The following is a 20,269-nucleotide window of genomic DNA, read 5'->3' as shown; positions in this document are numbered from 1 at the left end:
ACAATGCTACAAATTAGAAATTACTGCAAGCAAGACCTTGTCCATCTCCTTCTTTAAACATTTTAAAATATAATGTGATTAATTTTGGGCCAGAAAGAATGAATAGACGAGAATGTTTAAAAGTGAAAAGCTGTCCAGGAGTGAAGATCCAAAGATATTTGTCTATCCGTATGTCATTAAAATATCATGGATTGGTATGAAAAATAATTGAAATAGTTAGAGGAATGCTGGCTGCTTTTGTATTTGGAGAACTAGAATAAGTGATAGAAATGCTATATCCTATTTAAATCGTATTTGGAGTAACTGTAAGTAGATTTGTTCACCTTGAGGATATACATATAGATGATACACTATTAACTTCCCTGAATGCTACCTTGATCCCAGGACTAAAATTAAAACAAATACACAAATTAGATTTGTATTCCCTGAAATTTAGGTTAATGTTTGCAAAATATTAAATTTAAGCTGTTCGGGTTGGGGTGCTTGGTTTAAGATGTAGAGCTAGGCCTCTCAGTGAAGTTTGGAAGCATTTGACTTGCATGAATTTGCAATTTTAAACTTTTGTGTCAACATAAATTCATATGAGTAATTTGTTAATTTTAAATAGAAAGAAATAGAGTGCCAAGGCAGGTTATTTAGAATTCAGTCACAGATTTGCTGATCTGGCTTGAGCCTCCTGGCTCTGTATTTCCCAAGTTCCTATCAAAAGACGTGCATCAAACCACGCACTCCTAAATCTCTGCTTTTGTAATGCATAGTATTGCTAACTAGTCCTCTCCAGAAAATCTAGATCAAATATTGTTTTTTTTCTAAGTATTTTATCCTTTCTATATTTTAAAAATGTTGATCATGTACAGTACTTTTAAGTTTAAATATTTTTCCTGATAAGAAGCTCCAGTCCCCAAAACCTCATATAAAAATCTGCAGATAAAAATCTTCTGACTTCTTTTGGACATGAACATCCCTTGACTTATAAAGGGATCAAAACTGGGTACAGGCTTCTAAATCGAGCTCTGTATAAGGTAAGACTTCTTTTTTGTACCTAATTGTTTCCATTATACATCTTAACATTATCTGATAATCTGCCTGACTATTTGAAAATCTTAGGAGTTTGGCATCTGGTTGACCAGATGATGCTTGCTGCACTGCTCATCCACCTGGCAGAATTTGTTCTGCACTTCCTTTAACTTTGCCAGGTTTGTTAGAAACTTTATCCCACAACTGTGTTACATTTCTTTATTTTGAAAATAAAAGTGAATCAAAATTATATTGAAGTATTAATCAAATAACATCAAATAGTTTGGAAAATTTGCTAATCCGATACATGTCCTGAGCGTGTTAGATTAATGGAGTTTTATAACTATGGTAGACATTGATAAAAGTCCCTCAGTATTTCACATATTTCTTGTGCGCAATCTTGAATAGACTTAGCAGGCTGGTCAAAAATTAAAAGTCTAAAGGAGAGTGGATCTAGTTGGTGCAAAGTTGTCCCTGTACTAGGAGGCAAATGGTAGTGGTTGGCAAGCATATCTTGTGATTGGAAGGCTGCAATCAGTAGGGTTACAGGGACTTAGTACCCTCTTCCAATTATGGGATATAATTAGAGATTATGTAGGTGGCAGAATAAATAAATTTGCAGATGATGAAACAACTGGCTCTGAGCTCTAAACTGCAGGAGGATATAAATGGTTTAGTAAGTTGGGAAGAAAACTAGCACACTTCATTTAAAATGGAGAAGCAAGGTAATATATTAGGGGAGGTGGAAGAAGGCAGTGGAAAATGCAGTAAGTGAAAGAATATGAGTGATACCAAGGAACAGAAGGATATTAGCACGTATATTCACACATCCTAAAGGTAGGAAGATTGGTTTAAAAAAAAGTTTGTCAAAGCATACAGGATGTTTTCCTTTAACAGCCAAAGCCTTGAGTATAGGAGTGGGGAGGTTATGTTCGAGCTGTGTACAACACAGGTTGGACCACAGCTTCAGCACTGAATATATTTCTGGTCACCATCACATTGCAGGAAATTGCTCTGAAAATTGTGTAATAGAGATTTACAAAGATGTTGACTGACTGAAAGATAAGATAAATTAGGGTTGTTTTCTTTGGAGCAGATAAGGTTGAGGTAAATCTTTATCTCATCCCCTCAATTTTATCCATCTCAACTGATAAATGAGTAAATGGGAAGATCCTATTTCGCTTAACAAAACTAATGCATGGGTTTAACATAATTGGTAGATGGATTCAAGGGGAATGAGGAAAAGCTTTTTATCTAAGGGTTGGTGGAGGTCTGGAACTGTGCTTGAAAGGATAGTAGAGACTGAAATTTACACCACACTTTAAATGCACACCAAAGAGCTGTAACCAGCAGATTAATGGATCTGGTGCTGGATGATGTGATTAGACACTGAGACAGATGGACTCTGACATAAGTTTGGAGTTTATGAAAATTAGAACATCAGTCATATTTCTGCATAGCTTATTATCTTTTCTGGAATTCCAGTTTTCCCTTTTCATTGATTAAAAATAGGAAGGAATATTTTCCTTTAAGGTTCTAATTTTTTTTGGCCTAGTTACTGTAATATTCTTGGTTATAATTGGGCAGTACATGTCAATATGCTTATAGAACCATTCACTTTTAAGATGCACAGCTTAATTCAGCTTTGGGTAGAATTACTTTATAAAATTCTTTCAGGAGAAGCACAATGTATACCTAATTAGGAATGAGGATAGTATGATGGTATTGGGTTTGCTGACTGCAAACTTCTAACTCAAATGACAACTTCAAGTTCTATTGGATATAAACAGCCACAACTACTCTCACTAAAGGGAGATTATACTGTAATTACCCAATCTTTAAAGATTAGTTTTCTTCTCTGTTTATTTTGCACAGCAAGTTTAGCTGCCAATATTCACTATATGAGCTGTTCATTAAAACACAGTTCATTTATTTACAGTGATACATGTTTAAACAATACTCTTAAAACACATTTAAAACCCAGAAGGCTTCTATCTTAAACATTTCCAAATTCTGACAGAGAATTTCTATCTTAAATTATTATCTTGAATCTTGAACCATTATGAAATATTTCCAAATTACAAACAATTTCTCAAACATGAACCATTTCCTAAACAAAAAACACTTCTTGAAAACAAAGCATTACTTAAGCATAAAGGATAAAGGACAAATTATTTCCAAAACACGGTTACAATTCCTATAAACTGAAAATACATACCAATAATGCAGACAAACAAATTGTCTGTAACAGAAACTGAAGCTGGAGGAATTGTTTATCATTCATCCCTTGTTTCTTTCACGATTCTTAATGTTCCTTACCCCATTCCTAATAAGCCAGAACTGCTCTTTACATTTATATGGTTTCTGTCCAACTTGAATGACATCACAAGCATGTGATATTTCTTCAGATATCCTTTTAACACAAATGGTTTAAGAAAATTTTCGGAGACATAGACTTCAGCTTAATGTTCATAGTTCACAATTATTGCTGTAAAGCTAACATAAAACTCTCAACTATAAACGCATCAGATATTGATTAGTTAAATGATATTATCCATCTGTTCCACAAGCTTCCTTGAACTAAGCAATGTAAAAGTCAGTTTATCTGTTTGAAACACCCCAAGTGTGACGATTCTTGCAGGCTGCCCCCAGCACATATTTGGACTGTGTTGATGCAAACAATACATTTCACTTTGTTTCACTATTTTGATGTATATGTGACATGGCACTCTCATCTCCTGAGATGTGATTGGAATGTTACATAGACATGTTTTGTTGCGATGAGAGCTTTTGTTCTGTATGACTGTGCTAACTTGTTAAGATGCCATAGATATTTCTTACTACATACTGCAAAGGAAAGAATGCTGAACATAGCTTACATAACCTGTTTTCCTACATTCTGCAAATATTCTTCAAAAGTACTTCTTCCTTGTTTGTAGGACAGCTGTAATTAGTCATGATTTTTGTATGCAGTGTTCAGTTTTAATGCCAAAATGTTTGTTGGCTTAGTCACCTTAATGGCAATGAACATTCCCAAAAGTTATGTGAGACAAGCTACCAATTCTTACTAACACAAGTAATTGGGTGCCATGGTAGTGTAGCGGTTAGCTTGACATTGTTAGAGGTCTGGTGCATCAGTGTTCTCAATATTTATTGTGATTTATTTATTTATCTATCTATCTCTTCTCTTGTAATTGCACAGTTTGTTGTCTTTTGCACACTGGTTGCCTGCTCTGGTGGTGTGGACTTTCTTTCATTCTATTATAGTTATTGGATTTATTGGGTATGCCTGCAAGAAAATTAATCTCAGGGTTGTATATGATGAAATATAATTACTTAGATAATAAATTTTCTCTGAACTTTGAGTTCAATGGTGAGGCCAAATTTGGAGTATTGTGTACAGTTCTGGTCACCGAATTATAGGAAAGATGTCAACAAATTAGAAAGAGTACAGAGGAGATCTACTAGAATGTTACCTGGGTTTCAGCACCTAAGTTACAGGGAAAGATTGAACAAGTTTAGGTCTTTATTCTTTGGAGTGTAGAAGGTTGAGGGGGGATTTGATAGAGGTATTTAAAATTATGAGGGGGATAGAGTTGACGTGGATAGGCTTTTTTCATTGAGAGCAGGGGAGATTCAAACAAGAGGACATGAATTGAGAGTTAAGGGGCAAAAGTTTAGGGGTAACACGAGGGGGAAACTTCTTTACTCAGAGAGTGGTAGCAGTGTGGAACGAGCTTCCAGTAGAAGTGGTAGAGGCAGGTTCGATTTTGTCATTTAAAAAAAAATTGGATAGGTATATGGACAGGAAAGGAATGGAGGGTTATGGGCTGAGTGCAGGTCGGTGGGACTAGGTGAGAGTAAGCATTTGGCACGGACTAGAAGGGCCGAGATGGCCTGCTTCTGTGCTGTAATTGTTATATGGTTATATGTTATGGTTAATCCCAATATCCTCTGTAAGGCACCTCTGTATTTCCACATCATGGAATGCATGTTTTTTTTTCTGGGTGCTCAGGTTTCCTCTTGTAGTCCAAAAACATACTGGGTAGGTTAATTGTTCATTGTAAATCGTTGTGATGTTAGTTTAGGGTTATATTGACCTTGTCGGGGTTTGCTGAGGTGGTGTGGCTCGAAGGGCCTATTCCACGCAGTATCTCTAAATAAGTTAGTTTATTTAAACTGTAAAACTTATTGGCCAAGCAAAATTCTGACTTTGATGGCTTTCATTCCATCTGTCTGGAATTGAGCTCTTAAGGTACAAGCGCTCTAGCTGTTTTTGATTAAAAATGTGATGTATTATGTTTACTTTGCATGAAACCCACAATTTCCCTTTGTGTAGGTAAAGGTTGCTGCTTTATAGCTAACTCATGGTCATAGTCATACAACAGGGAAACCATCTATCCAGTCTGCTGTCTCATTGCCTGATAGCCAGCACACACCCATGCTACTCTCCTTTTGTACTTGGCCCATAGCTTTCCATACCATGGAAAAACAAATGCTCATCAACATACTTAATAAATGTACCTTCCTTATCAATTACTTGGGCAGTGATTCTAGACTTCAGCCACTCTCTGGGTGGGGGAAAAAGGTCTTCCTCCATTGTCTCTAAATCAGCTGACCTTGTATTAGACCTATGCCCTGTGATCATAGACATCTATGTTAAAGTGAAAAGTTTCTATCTTCCTCTGTAATTTTGAATGCCTCAGGCGGGTTCTCCACACCACCTCCATCCAGCTTTCTCTGTTCCAGTGAAAACAAACAGCCTGTCAAGCCTCTCATAACTGAAATATGTTACCCCAAGCAATATCCTGCTTTGAAGCTACTCTGCACCCTCTTTAATGTAATCACATTCTTTCTGTAGTGTGTTGATCGGAATTGAACACAGTGCTGTAGGGACTAAATGTGGTTTTTTAATATAGATGTACTATAAACTCTGTGACCAATCTAATAAAGGCAAGTTTCCATGTGCTAACTTAACCACCTTGTCTACCAGTATGTACGTAGGCCTCCATTAGTCTCGATAGACCATGGATTTGCACCTTGGAAAGTTTCCAGGGCGCAAGCCTGGGCAAGGTTTTTTTTAATGGAAGACCTGCAGTTGCTCAAGCTACCAGTACTGCTGCCTTCAATGATCCTTGGACAGGTACAGGAAAGTCCTTGCATTCCTCAATACTTAGCAAACTGCACAATTAAATCCAATCTACCATTGCTCTGGCTATCTTATCAATGTACAATATTATTCTATAGCTGAAGACTAGCCTCCTCATTATCAACAATACCATCAGTTCTTGTGCAATCTGCATACTTACAATATCACCAAACCATTTTCGAATTGAACTTGCCAATTAGCCCTAGATACCACCTTTTGGTTCAGTGTCCGTATGAGACCACCACCAAAGCATTGCGAATATAAATCATATTGATCCGCATCAATACCTCTGAAAACATCAATCAAATTGGCTAGACAGGATCTCCTGTTCACAAAACCATGGCTAACTATCCAAGTGCAGGTTAATCCTGTCCCTCAGAATTTTTTCTGGTAATTTTTTTAATCTCCAATGGTAATCTTCAGGTAAGATATTAACATGGGTAGAAGATTGGCTGACTGGCAGGAGGCAAAGAGTCAGAATAAAGGGGGCCTATTTTGATTGACTGTCAATGACTAGTGCTGTTCCACCAGTAGTGCTGTATTGGGACTGCTTTTCACATTATATGTCAATGATTTGGATGACGGAATGGTTTGTGGCAAGTTTGCAGACGATACGAAGAGAGGTGGTGGTGCAGGTAGTGTTGAGGAAGCAAGGAGGCTGCAGAAGGACTTAGATTGGGAGAATGGGCAAGGAAGAGGCAGATGGAGTATAGTGTAGGGAAGTGTATGGTCGTGCACTTTGGTGCAAGGAATAAAGGTGTAGACTATTTTCTAAAAGGAGAAAATACAAAAACTAGAGGTGCAGTAGGACTCGGGAGTCTTTGTGCAGGGTTCCTTAAAGGTTAAGTTGCAGGTTGAGTTGGTGGTAAGGAAGGCAAATGCAATGCTAACATCATTTTGGGAGAAGTAGAATATAAAAGCAAGAATAGGATGCTGAGGATTTATAAGGAATTGGTCAGATCGTATTTGGAGTATTGTGAGCAACTTTAGGCCCCTTGTATAAGTAAAGGCATGATGGCGTTGGAAAAGGTCCAGGCGAGGTTCACGAGAATGATTCCAAGAATGATAGAGTTAACAAATGAGGGTTAACAGCCTCAGAATAGAGGGTTGTCCATTTAGAATAGAGATGCTGAAGAATTTCTTTAGCCTGAGGGTGGTGAATGTATGGAATTCATTGCCACAGTTGGCTGTGGAGGGCAGGTCATTGAGTATATGTAAAATGGAGATTAACAGATTCTTGATTAGTCAGGGCATCAAAGGTTATGGGGAGGAGGCAAGAGAATAAAGTTGAGAGGAATAATAAATTAGCCATAATGGAATTATGCATCAGTTTCAATGGGGCCAAAAGGCCTAATTCTGCTCCTATGTCATATGGGTTTATGGTCAATGTTAGACACTGGCTATTGGTTATCTGTCTTTTCCTTACAACCTTCTTGAATAATGGCATCATTTTTGCTGTCTTCTGGTCAATGGGTTCCGCTTTTGGGGCAAGAAAAGATTTGAAAAGGTAAGGGGCTTGGCATTATCTACCCTTGCTTCTCACATCAACCTGCATATACCTCACCAGGGCCTTGGGATTTATCTTTTACATTGAGTCCATTTTTTAATATCATTTTCTTACCTTTGACATCTAACCTTCAAATGAGCAAAAAGAATAAAGTTATTTTATTCAGTTTTAGAACTGAAAAAAATGTGAACATTTGCAGCAATTGAAAATATATGGGCAATACAATGAATGCCAACTTGTGTGGGACTAGAGACCATAAGTGATTTATTTCTTAGAAAAGGGATAAAAATACTGATGCAATTGTGATGCATACAATTTTTTGCATCATTCCATACTTGGTATTGTAAACATTGTGCTGATATTGTCAGGCTTGCACACGCAGGCTCCTCCCATTTTCTATCCAGCTAACGAGTCACCTGTTACTGGATTCCAACTCATCACCTGCAGCCTTTTTAAACCCAGCTCTCATCCACAGTCCTTTGTTCACTCATCGAACCAGCAAGCTTCAACCAATTGCATCCTTTCTGAGATATGGGGCCTGGAACTGTTGACAATACTCCAAGTGTCTTATAAAACCTCAGTGTTATCTCCTTGCTTTGCTATTCCATTCCCTTTGAAATAAATGCCAACATTGCATTTGCCTTCTTTACCAGACTCAACCTGTAAATTAACCTGGGAGTCTTGCACGAAGACTGCTAAGTCCCTCTATACCTCTGATGTTTGAACCTTCTCCCCATTTAGATAATAGTCCGCACTATTGTTCCTTTTACCAAAATGCATTATTATACATTTCCCAACACTGTATTCCATCTGCTACTTTTTTGCCCATTCTTCCAATTTGTCTATGTCCTGCTGCAATCGCATTGCAGCACTACATACCTCTCCACCTATCTTTATATTATCTGCAAACCTTGCCACAAAGCCTTCAATTCCAATTTCCAAATCATTGACAATGTGAAAAATGACACCCCCAGTACCAGCCCCTGAGGAACACCACTAGTCACTGACAGCCAACCAGAAAAGGCCCCCTTTATTCCCACTCACTGCCTCCTGCCTGTCAGCTATTTCTCTATTCATGCCAGTATCTTTCATTCCTGGAATCTTCCTTGTGAATTTCCTCTGAACCCTTTCCAATATCAGCACATTTTTTTTTAGAGAAGAACAGAACTGTTCACAATATTCAAGGCACCGGTGAGGCCTCACCTAATAAGTCCTTAGCGTCACATCCTTGCTCTTATATCTAGAACTCTTGAAATGAATGCTAACATTGCATTTACCTTCCTCACCACCAAATAACCTGCAAGTTAATCTTTAGGGTGTTCTGCACAAGGACTCCCAAATCCCTTTGCATCTCAGACTTTAGGATTTTCTCCCCACTCAGCAGATGGTCTGCACATTTATTTCTACTACCAAAGCGCTTGACCATGCATTTTCCAACATTGTATTTCATTTGCCACTTTCTTGCCCATTCTCCTAATCTGTCTTAGTCATTCTGTAGCCTTCCTGTTCCTTCAGTACTCCACCCCACCACTAATCTTAATATCATCTATAAACTTGGCAACAGAGACACCTATTCCATCATCTATATCATTGATATACAGCATAAAAAGAAGCGGTCCCAACACCGACTCCTGTGGAACACCACTAGTCATTGCCAACCAGAAAAGGATCCTTTTATTCCCACCTCATTGCCTCTTGGTAAGTAGCCTCATGTGGCACCTTGTCAAAGGCCTTTTTGAAAATCCTAATATACAACATCCACTGCATCCCCTTTATCTATCCTACTTGTAGTTTCCTCAAAGAATTCCAGCAGGTTCATCAAACAAGATTTTCCCTTAAGGAAATGATGCTGATGTTACATCATGGAATTGAGGACCCTCACACTCACTGCTGGATTACACTGTGGAATTAGGGACCCTCATGGTGGAGTGCAGCTGGAAAGCAGAAGTGCCATCACAGCCTTTCAGAGCACTTGAAAGACAAACTGTCTACCCTGGAGATGCCCGCCGACCTCAAAAGCCTCCTTTTCCCGGCCCTCTGAATTGACAAGAGTCTTATGGAACATCCCTCCAGATCATTATCTAGAACTCCAATTCCATTCCCAGAGCCATTTCAGGCCTCAGGACCCTTATCATCAACACCTCCAGAACCCATGCACTTAGGGAGAGCTCCCTTAACTCCCCAAGAGTATGAGCTCCAATTGTCCACACACCAAAGGCCCACTGTTTCCTGGAAAGTGGCACCACCAGGTATAGATGACGAGCCTTCTATCTGGTAGGCTTCCCCAGCCCTCCTGTTCAGCCCAACTCTCTCTCTGTGTCCTCCACACCACAATAGCTCTACACACAGGAGGCACAGGAGGAATCTGCTAGATTCCAGCAGATTCTTTCTAGACTATGTGCATACCTTGGACTCTCTGCTGAGCCATCTCTCACTTCTGCATCTTAGCCACTGATGGACATCCCTGGGGTCTGGGATGGTCAGAGTGTGCACTCAACCATGCTTTCGAGGAGCTTAAGAGACACTTCACCACAGCTCCCATTATCCGCCATCCGAATCCCTCTGGCTTTTTGTGGTAGCGGTGGATGAATCTGTAGTGAGTGCTGGTGGCCATTCTTTACCAGTGAGGACCAGACGGGCAGACACACCCTTGTGCCTTCATGCAGCTCTATAAAACTCTGGTTATGCCACACTTGGAGTACTGTGTCCAGTTCTGGTCGTCTCACTATAGGAAGCATGTGGAAGCATTGGAAAGGGTTAAGAGGCGATTTACCAGGATGCTGCCTGGTTTAGAGAGTATGCATTATGATCAGAGATTAAGGGAGCTAGGGCTTTAGTCTTTGGAGAGAAGGAGGATGAGGAGATATGGTAGAGGTATACAAGATATTAAGAGGAATAGATAGAGTGGACAGCCAGCACCTCTTCCCCAGGGCACCACTGCTCAATACAAGAGGACATGGCTTTAAGGTAAGGGGTGGGAAGTTCAAGGGGGATATTAGAGGAAGGTTTTTTACTCAGAGAGTGGTTGGTGCATGGAATACACTGCCTGAGTCAGTGGTGAAGGCAGATACACTAGTGAAATTTAAGAGACTACTAGACAGGTATATGGAGGAATTTAAGGTGGGAGGTTATATGGGAGGCAGGGTTTAAGGATCGGCACAACATTGTGGGCTGACAGGCCTGTAGTGTGCTGTACTATTCTATGTTCTAAGTTCTATAAGTTCAACTCTACATGTGTGCCGTTGTGAAGCAGGAGAATGGAAACTACTCGCCATTAAATAGGCATTGGCGGAATGGAGACATTGGCTGATGGGTAACATCAAGCCTTTCCTGATCTGCACTGACCACCAGAACCTTGTATTCATACAACAGACCCACCAACTCAACCCACATCAGGCTCGCTGGGCCCTCTTCAAGTAATTCAACCTCACCGTCTCCTACCGTCCCAGTTCCAGGAACAAGAAGGCAGACTCCCTGTCACAACAGTTTGATCTAGCTGAAACGGAGATCAACCCTCTGCCATCATTCCATCCTCACAGATCCTTATCCCAATCATCTAGGATCTTGAGAACCAGATCTGCCAGGCCCTAGAACATGAACATGCTGTGGTCAATACACTTGACAACTGCATGTATGTGCTGAAGATTGTGTGCTCAGAGGCACTCCAATGGGCCAACTCCTCACCCCTCACCAGCCATCCAGGTTCATGATGGATTCTGGCCCATCGTGATTGCAGATGTATGTCAACTCATCTCTGCCTGACGTCTATGTACCCAGTCTAATTCCTCCAACCAGCAGCCCTCTGGGCTCCTGTGGTCCCTACCAATCCCCTGACACCCATGGTCCCACATCGCTATCAATTTCAACCCAGGTTTGCCACCTTCCAATGTGGCCACAGTGATCGTGAGTGGTGGACTGGTTCTCCAAAGTGGCCCACATCATTGCCCTCTTCAAAGTTCTATCAGCTGCTGAGGCAGTGAACCTAGTTCTTCAACATGTAGTTTGCCTCCACGGTTTCCCTCAGGATATTGTGTTGCACCAGGGCCCACAATTCGTCTCCCATTTCCAGGAAATCTACTCCCTCCTTCGCACCTCAGTTGAGTTTATCTTCTGCCGATCATCTGCAGACAAATGGTCAGTCAGAAAGAGCCAGTCATCAAGTGGAGAAATTTCTGCAATACTTCATCGCCCCTAACCCTTTCATATGGAAGAATTATCTGCTCTGAGCTGAACTGTCCTACAATCTACACACCTCTTCTGCCATAGGTATCTCAGCCTTTGAAGTGCTTCATGGCTACCGATACCCATTGTTCCCCATGGAGGAGCCATAGGTGGAGGTCCTGTCCACCAGGGCCCTGGTTTGCTGATGTCAGAATGCTTGGAAGAGGGCATAGAGGGTCATCCCAGTTGCCAGCCGAGCCAACTGCCACCATTCTAATTGCTGTCAGTGCCCAGCCAGACTACTCCAGCCTGGGGACCGTGTCTGACTGACTGTCCATCCAATATTTGTCCCTCCATACTGACTCCCACAAGCACTCAATTCGGTTCATTGATTCCTTTAAGATTACCTATCGTATCAACCCAGTCATTTACCATCTCCAGATGCCACTATCCCTCAGGATTTCGCTTACCTTCCATGTGTCCTGCCTCAAGCCCATTGTCCATGGACCACTTATCCCATCTGAGCCACCACCTCTAGAGCCAAGGATGGTAGAAGGTGATCTAGTATACACAGTTCTTTAGTTGATTAATTCATGCAGTTGTGGCCAGGGAGTGTAGTATCTGGTTGACTGGGAAGGGTACAGCCCAGAAGAGAGATCTTTGGATTTATTATTTTGGATCCATCACTCATTCAGGAGTTCCACAAGAACCATCCAGATCATCTTGGGTTGTTGGGTGCCAGCTGCAGGAGGGAGGGTCCTGTCAGGCTTGCACAGGTAGACAACTTCCAGTCTCCACCCAGCTAACAGGAGTCACCTACCACTCATTTCCAACGCATCACCTCAGCCTATTTAAACCCAGCTCTCATCCACTGTCCTTTGTTCACTCAATGGTTCAGCCAACCCCAACCAGTTGCTACTAGCCCTTAGTTACCTTATTGCCTTGTATTAAGAATCTGTTCTTGTTTTGTGGCTCCTCAGAGCTTGTTATTTTGCAGTTTATTAGTAAAGTATTATTTACTGTGTAAATCATCTCCACTACTCTGCTTTTGGGTCAAGCATCCTCTACATTTCTTCATAGATACCGTATGTCTATATGACTATCTTGGAAAAACTCCCAAGTCTACAATCTGCCATTTTCATGGTAGTACGTGATGTATTTTGAAATACAGTACACCACTTGTGTGTACTTTTCCATGCAAATAAATATTAAAATTAAGCAGCTCCAATTCAGTTACATTATGAATTTATTTTTAATGCATTCTCTGCCTTTGCATATTATCTTGTCCACTTTAATGCTCCTCACAGAGTAAGGCAATTTTTTTTTGTACACTAAATATTTGTTTCTTGTTTTTTAAATTCTTTTGAGCCACTTAAACTTATTGAGCTAGAAAATAGTCCTTCTGTTTTTGTGTAAAGCATAAATTTCAATGGCAACTTGGTCATGTTCTCCACTGTTCAATTCCTGGAAGTCAATAGAGCTGATCTGTTTATTAGTTTCCTACCCTACATTAGAATGTCTCAGTTGAATGATTTGTATCATTCAAAAATGTTTTGTGACATTCAAAGATCTGTACAGAATCAGGTTTAATATTACTTTGATGTTTCAAAATGGCATTGAGGACATTGATTTCAGTCTTCCTCAACACTTTAATCGACAGGATCAGTGAGCAATGGTGTTGATGAAGGGCTCGTGCCCCAGGCTTCATGGCCTCCAGGATGCATGCTTAGCTTGAAACTTCACCGGACTCCCTCAGAGACAGCAAAGTGCCAGATCACTCAATCAGCCCAAAAGCACACTAGCAAAATGTAGATCACAAGCTTCAACAGTACCAGAACCACATCTTAAAGAAAAAGATAAAGTAAACAAAGTGAAAGAAGTAGTTTCATGAACTGTCTGAAGGATGTCGCCCTTGGTTGTATTGTTCGCTGATGTCATCTTCTTCCGAAAGATTCCGGATTCTCCCATCAGTCCCTTTCATTCTCCTCCTCTCCTCATCGCCTTTCCCATCTCACCCGGACTCACCTATTTTTTCACCAGCTGCTGCTCCTCCCCTTCTTCCTGCTCAGTTCTCAATCCTAATGAAGGGTCCTGGCCCAAAATATTGACTGTTGATTTCCCTTCAAAGAAGCTGCCTGACCTGCTGAGTTCCTCCAGCATTTTGTGTATGTTGCAGGAGTCTTGAATTATTTTTGTACATTGAACATCCGGAAGGAGTTTCAGATTGATACTTCACAACTGTGTCAGTGTGCTCACTGATGCTATGCATTTAGGTATATAGTCAGAATTTAACAGTGTTTTTCTGGGATGTAATACTGCAAAACTGAACCAAGTAAATACGATTGCTTCTTGTGTATCAAGGATGAGATTGCTCTCTAGTTGAAATGATACTTTAGATCATTGGTACTCAACCATTTTCTGCTCGTGGCCCACTTGTGACTTTCACTTAACTCTGTGGGGCCCCATCCTCCATAGTTTACGTTAATTGCAGAAGTTTTAAAAAATGTATTTATTTATTTATTGAGATAAAGCGTGGGAAAAATAAGCCCTTTCTGCCCTTAGAGCTGCGTCACCCAGCAGTTTAATCCGAGCCTAATCATGAGACAATTTACAATGATCACTTAACCTATCAACTGTTATGTCTTTGGACTATAGGAGGAAACCAGAGCACCCAGAGAAAACCCACAATCATGGGGAGAATGTACAAATTCCTTACAGGCAGCAGGGGAAGTTGAACCCAGATCGCCTGCACAGTACAGCACTATGCTAACCACTACATTACTGTGTTGCCCATTTTTTTGGGTCAACCGTCCTAATTATTCTAATAAACAGTCAATATTTATGTTTTACAGATTATAGGTATTGTATGTTAAAAATGAAAACTAAAACAATTTCAAAGCTCTGAATAGGATACTCTATTTATAAAATATATAGTATTCTTCCAACCAGCAACAAAAAAAATCACAATATATTGTTTCTTTGGATAATTCGTGAGATCCTTGTGACTGATGGCATACTAGTGAGCTTTTTGAATATCTGGTTGCAACTTGGTTAAAGATAATTGACGATCACCTCTTTTCACAACCTTAAGGCAGTTACGAGCTCTTGATAAGCAGGTGGAGAGCTTGGCTAAAACCACATTTAACTAGATAATAGGTGAGAAATCCAATTAAAAACAACTTTGCTTTCTCCCAGAGTTGTGGAAACTTATTTTGAATAGCACTAGTTATTTAGAAATATTGCTTGCTGCATTTGAATTTTGCTTAAGCTGTTATATCACTCTGCAGCTCAATAGAACATTCTTGCATTGTGGTGTCAACATTGTTCACATTCACCCCAGATAGATCCACCACACAATCTGGAATATGTATCTCCAGCAGGTCTCTGAACCAAAATTCCATATCATTGTGCACTTGTATTAAGAATGGCTAATGAAAGAAATTGCATTAACTCGTGGCATCCAATAATGCTGCTGAGAAGCTTTTTATTCCCCCCAAGGAAAGTGGTGGTAGTTTCTTTGCATATTTTTTTCCCCCTTGTAACTGTTTTTTTATATTTGAAAAACTGAATTTATTAAACAATGTTCAATAAAGACATGGAAAGTACAATTGTTTGTGTATTATAGTTTAAGCAAATTGTGTTTGTCTATTATTATGACTTAGATGAAGATCAGACCACATTTTATGAGTAATTAATGCAAAACAAAAACAGGTAACTGCAAAGGGTTCACAACCTTTTTCTTGCAACTGAATGGTGCTAGAAAGTTTATGAACCCTGTAGAATTTTCTCTTATTTCTGTGTAAATATGACCTAAAATATGATCAGATCTTCACATAACTTTTAAAACTAAATAAAGAGAACGCAATTAAATAAATAACACAAATATTATACTTGTTCATGTTTTTATTGAGGAAAGTACAATATTCTATGTATTGTTGGAAAATGTACGTGAGTGTTTTCAGTAACTGGTGTGACCCACTTTTACAGCAATAAATTCAATAGACAAGAGGTGCAGGAGTAGGCCATTTGGCCCTTTGAGCCAGCACCGCCATTCAGTGTGATCATGGCTGATCATCCACAGTCAATACCCCGTTCCTGCCTTCTTCCCATATCCCTTGACTCCACTATCTTTAAGAGCTCTATCTAACTCTTTCTTGAAAGCATCCAGAGAATTGGCCTCCACTGCCTTCTGAGGCAGAGCATTCCATAGACCCACAACTCTCTGGGTGAAAAAGTTTTTCCTGAGAACTCCGTTCTAAATGGCCTATCCCTTATTCTTAAAACTGTGGCCTCTGGTTCTGGACTCACACAGAATCGGGAACATGTTTCCTGCCTCTAGTGTGTCCAATCCCTTAATAATCTTATATGTTCAGTCAGATCTCCTCTCATCCTTCTAATTTCCAGTGTATACAAGCCCAGTCGCTCCAATCTTTCAACATATGACAGTCCTGCCATCCCGGGAATCAACCTCGTGAACCTACGCTGCATTCCCTCAATAGCAAGAAAGTCCTTCCTCAAATTTGGAGACCAAAACTAAACACAATACTCCAGGTGTGGTCTCACCAGGGCCCTGTACAACTGCAGAAGGACCTCTTTGCTCCTGTATTCAACTCCCCTTGTTATGAAGGCCAACATGCCATTAGCTTTCTTCACTGCCTGCTGTACCTGCATGCTTACTTTCAGTGACTGATAAATAAGGACACCTAGATCTCGTACTTCCCCTTTTCCTAACTTGACAACATTCAGATAGTAATCTACCTTCCTGTTCTTGCTACCAAAGTGGATAACCTCACATTTATCCACATTAAACTGCATCTGCCCACTCACCCAACCTGTCTAGGTCACCCTGCATCCTCCTAACATCCGCCTCATATTTCACACTGCCACCCAGCTTTGTGTCATCTGCAAATTTACTGATGTTACTTTTAATCCTTTCATCTAAATCATTAATGTATATTGTAAATAGCTGCGGTCCCAGCATCGAGCCTTGTGGTACCCCACTAGTCACCGCCTGCCATTCTGAAAAGGACCCGTTAGTCCCTACTCTTTGTTTCCTGTCTGCCAACCAATTTTCTATCCATGTTAGTACCCTACCCCCAATACCACATGCTCTAATTTTGCCCACTAATCTCCTATGTGGGACACCTTATCAAAGGCTTTCTGAAAGTCCAGGTACACTACATCCACTGGCTCTCCTTTATCCATTTTCTAGTTACATCCTCAAAAAATTCCAGAAGATTAGTCAAGCATGATTTCCCCTTCATAAATCCATGCTGTCTCGGAGCGATCCTGTTACTGCTAACCAAATATGCCGCTATTTCATCTTTCAACCGAACATTTCCGGTAACTGTTGATCAATCCTGCACATTGGCTTAGAGAAATTTTACACTATTCTCCGGTACAAAATTGCTTCAACTCTGGGATATTGGTGTGCTTCCTTGCATGAACTGCTTACTTCAGGTCCTTTCACAACATTTCTATAGGATTAAGTTCAGGACTTTGACATGGGATTTTCTTCTTTTTAAACCATTCTGTTGTTGATTCACTCTTGTGTTTTGGATTATTGTCTTGTTGCATTATCCAACTTGTATTGAACTTCAAGTGACAGACTGCTACCCTGACGTTCTCCTGTAAAGTGTCTTGATACAATTTTATCTCAACGATTGCAAGGTGTCCAGGCCCTGAGGCAGCAAACATAGTGGTATGCAATTCTGCAAAAAAGTTCAACTTTTGTCTCATCTGTCCACAGAATATTGTCCCAGAAGCGTTGTAGAACATCTGGATGGTCTTTTGCAAACTTGAGACGTGCAGTAATGTTTTCTTTTTTTTTTGGAGAACAGTGGTTTCCTTCTTGTCCTTCCATGAACATCATTCTTGTTCAGTATTTTTTCTTATAGTGGACACATGAACAGAGACTTTAGCAAGTTCTAGAGGTTTCTGCAGGTCTTTTGCTGTAACTTTTGGGTTCCTTTTCACCTCCTTCAGCATTGCACATTGTGCTCCTGGTGTGAACTTTGCAGGATGCCCACTCCTAGAGAGTAGCAACAGTACTGAATTTCCTCCATTTGTAGACAATTTCTCTTGCTGTGGACTGAAGAACACTCAGGTCTTTGGAAATGCTTTTGTAGCCTTTTCCAGCTTCGTGCATTTCTACAATTCTTCTAAGGTCCTCTGAAAGTTGTTTTGATTGGGGGGTGGTACACATAAACAGATCTTTCTTGAGAAGAACAGGCTCTGACAGTAACCTGACTTTGAGTGTCTTTTTTATAGGGCGGGCACCCTTACAACCCACACCTCCAATCTCATCTCATTGATTAAAACACCTGATTTCAAATAGCTGTTGTAGAAAACATCACCCCAGAGGTTCACATACTTTTTCCAATGGAAACATGTAATATTGGATCATTTTTCTCAATAAATAAATGAGCAAGTATAATGTTTTCTATGTTATTTATTTAATTGGGTTCTCTTTATTCAGTGAAGATCTGATCTCATTTAGGCAGAAATGGAGAAAATTCTACAGGGTTCACAAACAGGGTTCATAGCACCAATGTATAAACAGTAGCAACAATACAATTGTGTGAATAGGCTCTCCAGAAAATTAGTAAACGCTGAAGAATTATAATAAGTATAGTCTCAAGTGAAAGGTATTAGAAACATAGAAAATAGGTGCAGGAGTAGGCCATTCAGCCCTTTGAGCCTGCACCGCCATTCAGTATGATCATGGCTGATCATCCAACTCAGAACCCTGTACCTGCTTTCTCTCCATACCCCCTGATCCCTTTAGCCACAAGGGCCATATCCAACTTCCTCTTAAATATAGCCAATGAACCGGCCTCAACTGTTTCCTGTGGCAGAGAATTCCACAGATTCACCACTCTCTGCGTGAAGAGGTTTTTCCTCATCTCGGTCCTAAAAGGCTTCCCCTTTATCCTTAAACTGTGACCCCTTGTTCTTGACTTCCCCAACATCGGAAACAATCTTCCTGCATCTAGCCTGTTCAATCCCTTTAGAATTTTATACGTTTCAATAAGATCCCCCCTCAATCTTCTAAATTCCAGTGAGTATACGCCTAGTCGATCCAGTCTTTCTTCATATGAAAGTCCTGCCATCCCAGGAATCAATCTGGTGAACCTTCTTTGTACTCCCTCTATGGCAAGAATGTCTTTCCTCAGATTAGGGGACCAAAACTGCACACAATATTCTAGGTGCGGTCTCACCAAGGCCTTGTACAACTGCAGTAGAACCTCCCTGCTCCTGTACTCAAATCCTTTTGCTATGAATGCCAACGTACCATTTGCTTTTTTCACCGCCTGCTGTACCTGCATGCCCACCTTCAATGACTGGTGTACAATGACACCCAGGTCTCGTTGCATCTCCCCTTTTCCTAATTGGCCACCGTTCAGATAATAATCTGTTTTCCTGTTCTTGCAACCAAAGTGGATAACCTCACATTTATCCACATTAAATTGCATCTGCCATGAATTTGCCCACTCACCTAACCTATCCAAGTCACCCTGCATCCTCTTAGCATCCTCCTCACAGCTAACACCGCCGCCCAGCTTCGTGTCATCCGCAAACTTGGAGATGCTGCATTTAATTCCCTCATCTAAATCATGAATATATATTGTAAACAACTGGGGTCCCAGCACTGAGCCTTGCGGTACCCCACTAGTCACTGCTTGCCATTCTGAAAAGGTCCCGTTTACTCCCACTCTTTGCGTCCTGTCTGCCAACCAATTCTCTATCCACATCAATACCATACCCCCAATACCGTGTGCTTTAAGTTTGCACACTAATCTCCTGTGTGGGACCTTGTCAAAAGCCTTTTGAAAATCTAAATATACCACATCCACTGGGCTCTCCCCTATCCACTCTACTAGTTACATTTTCAAAAAATTCTATAAGATTCGTCAGACATGATTTTCCTTTCACAAATCCATGCTGACTTTTGTCCGATGATTTCACCTCTTTCCAAATGTGCTGTTATCACATCTTTGATAACCAATTCTAGCATTTTCCCCACCACCGATGTCAGACTAACCGGTCTATAATTCCCCGGTTTCTCTCTCCCTCCTTTTTCAAAAAGTGGGCTTACATTAGCCACCCTCCAATCCTCAGGAACTAATCCAGAATCTAAGGAGTTTTGAAAAATTATCACTAATGTATCCACTATTTCTTGGGCTACTTCCTTAAGCACTCTGGGATGCAGACCATCTGGCCCTGGGGATTTATCTGCCTTTAATCCCTTCAATTTACCTAACACCACTTCCCTACTAACATGTATTTCCCTTAGTTCCTCCATCTCACTAGACCCTCGGTCCCGTACTATTTCCAGAAGATTATTTATGTCCTCCTTAGTGAAGACAGAACCAAAGTAGTTATTCAATTGGTCTGCCATGTCTTTGTCATTAGTATTGCCATGTCATTAGTAT

At 40.5% G+C, this 20,269-nt stretch overlaps 1 protein-coding gene across 1 annotated transcript in view; it reads left to right on the top strand.

The window, feature by feature from the left end:
• Positions 1-20,269, top strand: part of snrka (SNF related kinase a) — a 43,118-nt gene that overhangs the window by 9,098 nt on the left and 13,751 nt on the right. The gene's annotated exons all lie outside the window — the stretch shown is intronic.

Source organism: Hemitrygon akajei, chromosome 1 (genome assembly GCF_048418815.1).
Source record: "Hemitrygon akajei chromosome 1, sHemAka1.3, whole genome shotgun sequence".
Classification (NCBI taxonomy): Eukaryota; Metazoa; Chordata; class Chondrichthyes; order Myliobatiformes; family Dasyatidae; genus Hemitrygon; species Hemitrygon akajei.
This window is presented reverse-complemented; position numbering and strand designations above follow the sequence as displayed.